At 40.9% G+C, this 3506-nt stretch overlaps 1 long non-coding RNA gene across 2 annotated transcripts in view; it reads left to right on the top strand.

Annotated features, from left to right (window-relative positions):
• Nucleotides 1-3299, top strand: part of LOC123498757 — an 18926-nt gene extending 15627 nt beyond the window's left edge. For both annotated transcript variants that reach the window (XR_006672787.1, XR_006672788.1), the window contains exons 3-4: nt 2830-2922; nt 3201-3299. This is a non-coding gene — a long non-coding RNA (uncharacterized LOC123498757). The remainder of the gene's footprint in view (nt 1-2829; nt 2923-3200) is intronic.
• The last annotated feature ends 207 nt before the right edge of the window (nt 3300-3506 follow it).

Here is a 3506-nt window from a genome sequence, read left to right as displayed (position 1 = left end):
TAAGTTTGGTTGGTTCAGAGAAGAGATGGTTGAATTATTTTAGTGATTTATTTTACTTTTCGTGTTGTTTTCGTTTGGAAATATTTTAGAGGGATTCACTTCACTCCTTTTTTATATTCTCGTATGGAATTAACAAAAAGCATAATCACCAGTCCTCGTGTCCTCCCGCTACGCACTCCCGACTCCCTAGTTTAACTGCTCCCCACTGCACTAACCCGCCACCGCTGCCAGATCCAAAATACATTGTCATGCACGCCGCGACAACCCGTCCCCGGCTGCCCGTCACTAAAACAGTCATGATGCACAACGCTTTATTGAACGCCGGTCCGCCCTAATGGGAGTTGGTTTTAGATATCAACATTTGCATTACAACGGACGGTATGAGTTTTGCATTAATGCTCTTCGGATTGCTGCGCTTAAACTAACACGAATTTCAGGTTTTACAGTGTGGTGGACGATATTTTTTATTTTATTTGTTTTTCAATCTCTATTTTCTTATGAGTGAAGGAGACGGACTATGATCAAAGAAATAGGGAAGAAAAAGGCAATTTGTCTCTTCTTCCTTACAAAGAGAAAGTAAATATATAGTGAAAATGATACAGGATAACGTCTTTTTTTCTTTTTCAGCCATCTTTACATGAAAAAATGGAATCGACAGGAAAGACAGCAACCCTATCCATACGTGACACTCTGTAAATATATAACAAATAGTATAGAAAAAAAAAGTTAATCATACCCACCAATCAGAGCTTTGTGAATCTAATGTAAATCTAATCATCTTGACACATCCCGAAACACCTCGGCTGACAAGACAAAATGATGCACTCGCTAACTTACCTGTGGACGTGGATTTCTTGGCGTGGGAATTTGGCGCCAAGGTGAACATGAGTAGAGATTATTTTCTTTTTGGTACTTTTTTTTTCCATTATGTAGGAGGGAAACCAGCCAAGAGCAACAAAAATCTATGTTGGTGTTTGTGATTGTGGTGTGTAGTCAGTTTAACCCCTTCATTTGTATACCTGAGAGTTGTTCATGTTGCCGTCTGGGAATTTACAAAGCCCAATTGTACTTTTAAGATAAGCTTCCTGCCTTATTTAATTTACTTAAATGGGAGGGTTCTAAGTAGATTCAACCCACAAAGATTCCTCTTATAATGCCCAACCGACATATGAGAGAGAGAGAGAGAGAGAGAGAGAGAGAGAGAGAGAGAGAGAGAGAGAGAGAGAGAGAGAGCATTCCAATTTCATTCGCCACGTATCTTACTTACGTGATACGCAATCATTTCTCTTCAAGTACCGATAAATGTCCGTTTCAGTTGTGTGTGTCCCGCGTGCACTCACTCTGCCATTCTCCTTAACTAGCAGTGCTGCCCAGATATTAAAGCAGCAGCCTTTCCTCCTCCTCCTCCTCCTCCTCCTCCTCTTCCTCTTCCTCTTCCTCTTCCTCTTCCTCTTCCTCCTCCTCCTCCTCCTCCTCCTCCTCCTCCTCCTCCTCCTCCTCCTCCTCCTCTTCTCTCCTCCTCCTCCTCCTCCTCCTCCTCCTCCTCCTCCTCCTCCTCCATCTGTATCTCTATCTCCATCTCCTCCTCCTGCTAATTTCCAGCGTCATCTCCCGTTACCCTCCGTTATTCTCTCTCTTCTCTCTCTCTCTCTCTCTCTCTCTCTCTCTCTCTCTCTCTCTCTCTCTCTCTCTCTCTCTCTCTCTCTCTCTCTCTCTCTCTCTCTCTCTCTCTCTCTCTCTCTCTCTCTCTCCACCACTCCTTATTCTACTAATTCCATATAACATTGTGCGTGCCAACCATTCCTCTCGTTCTCTTTCCTCTTATTGGAATGAAAACGGCGGCGATAAGGGTTTTTGGTGCCGCTTTGCGTGGGAGGGGAGAGAAACTTCACTTCAGGACATTTTTTGATTCTACAGAAAGTTAACTGCATAAAACATTAATCCAGATCATTTTTGACATTTAACTCTCAACAAAGATGCAACAGAAGGATCAGTAAAGTTTGTTCACATTTTACTTTTTTTTTTTCAGTGTAGTTGCGTTACATCGTGTGCCTGGGACATTTCTTGATTACGTTTAAAGTTAACTGCATAAAACATTAATCCAGATCATTTTTGACATTTATCTCAACAAAGATATAGCAGAAGGATAAGTAAAGTTTGTCTCCATTTTACTTTTTGAACAGTTGCATTACATCGTGTGCCTGTGTACCAGAAACGAAGCAGCAGCGTGGTTGTGTTCATCTCACACCGATTAATTTCAGTGCGTGACGGAGAACACATTACTTTCTTACTTCCTGGTATCACTGGCACGCCCTGTGAGAGACGGTATATAAGAGTTGAATAGATCACCCTCACTGAATGTATTACAATAAACGAGGGAACAAACTTGAGGATCAGTGAGCATGAGTGAGTCTTGTGTGCTACAATTAATTCCCTTCCATGTTTCAAGTCCACCGGGAAATATCGATGCATTTAATTTTTCACGTTTCCTTAATCAGATTCATTTACATTTTAGCAAACTATATTTTCCAAGTTATTATCTTACCTGTGTCCTTCCCATTCATTATTCCGTTACAGCCTTCTTCCTTTGTATGTATATTGATGTTTTTTTCTTTTTTCCCTGTTCCCAGCTTTCTTCTTTCTTCAATCCTTCCCATCCATTATTACGTTGTATCGTCTAAAATCCTTCCTTATGAGTAAAGGAGACTGACTATAAGAAATGGGGAAGAAAACCGTAATGTGTCGCTTCTTTCCCACAAAAAAAAAAGTAAATAGTGAAAATGATACAGAATAACACCTTTTTTCAGCTTTTTCTTATTCCCTTCACAGGCAAGCGTGGCGAGGATGCGAGGAAGTGAGACCTGCTGCTTGACTCCTTTGTGTTGTGTGACAGCTGGAAGGGAATGAAGCTTGAGAATCTTGGTTAGTGTTGTGCTTTCTCTCTCTCTCTCTCTCTCTCTCTCTCTCTCTCTCTCTCTCTCTCTCTCTCTCTCTCTCTCTCTCTCTCTCTCTCTCTCTCTCTCTCTCTCTCTCTCTCTCGTGTTATCTGCGTAATATATTTGTTAATTTGTTTATATCACCAGCGTTATATTGTAGGGCGGCAGCATGTAATGGAAGGTAATCACAATTCTCACTCCATTTGCAAGCTTCCACCAAAATTAGACTTGAGCCGTAGTGTGACCTTGTTTGTATTTATGTAGGCACGTAATGGAGTGACCTGCAACATTACCCCTATCTCGCTCACCTGTGTTGTCAGCCATGTCACCTTTGGGGGAAGTGAAGCTGATTGCGGGATGCAGGTAACTGATTTGCCTTAGTAGTTGTGGTAGATACTTAATTTTAGTTTGTTATTGTTGTTATTATTATTTTCTTTTAAAAGCCAGGCGATACACTGATCATTTCTTTTTGTTACCAATGACTTGACTTACAAAAACAATTCTATATATTTTTCTTCACACTAATTAAATCATCCTAGTGCCCCACAAACTCAAGATCCAACACTAAAA

Source organism: Portunus trituberculatus, chromosome 48, assembly GCF_017591435.1.
Source record: "Portunus trituberculatus isolate SZX2019 chromosome 48, ASM1759143v1, whole genome shotgun sequence".
Classification (NCBI taxonomy): domain Eukaryota; kingdom Metazoa; phylum Arthropoda; class Malacostraca; order Decapoda; family Portunidae; genus Portunus; species Portunus trituberculatus.
Note: the sequence above shows the minus strand (reverse complement) of the source record. Positions and strands in the feature narration are given on the sequence as shown.